The sequence below is a fragment of the Buceros rhinoceros genome, unplaced genomic scaffold (genome assembly GCF_000710305.1).
Source record: "Buceros rhinoceros silvestris isolate BGI_N320 unplaced genomic scaffold, ASM71030v1 scaffold35469, whole genome shotgun sequence".
NCBI lineage: Eukaryota > Metazoa > Chordata > Aves > Bucerotiformes > Bucerotidae > Buceros > Buceros rhinoceros.
Genome location: NW_010430357.1, coordinates 2,823 through 3,183, shown reverse-complemented (window position 1 = coordinate 3,183; position 361 = coordinate 2,823).

The following is a 361-nucleotide window of genomic DNA, read 5'->3' as shown; positions in this document are numbered from 1 at the left end:
AACACCCCCCCAACCCTTAATCATCCCCCCCCACCACGGAAGAGCCGATCGGCCCCTGGGTCTTCCCAATTCACTCCTGTCAGCCATAATTGGGGCTGCGCTGCCTGGCGCGGAGAGCTCGCCTCCATCTTCCTGCTCCAGCCAGCTGGGTCACACCTTTGCGGCGAGCACCTTCGTGGCCCACGTCACCCCCACTACCACCCTGTCAGGATGGGGCTGCCCGAAAGCCTGGGGGGAGCTTTGCCCCCCAATCCCTATCGACAGATCAGGGGTGAAGGTGCTCCCCGCATCCCTGCTGAATCCATTCCCCACAGCCCCTTTGCACTGCACAGAGCATCTCCTCCTCCTCGCTCCCCGCAAA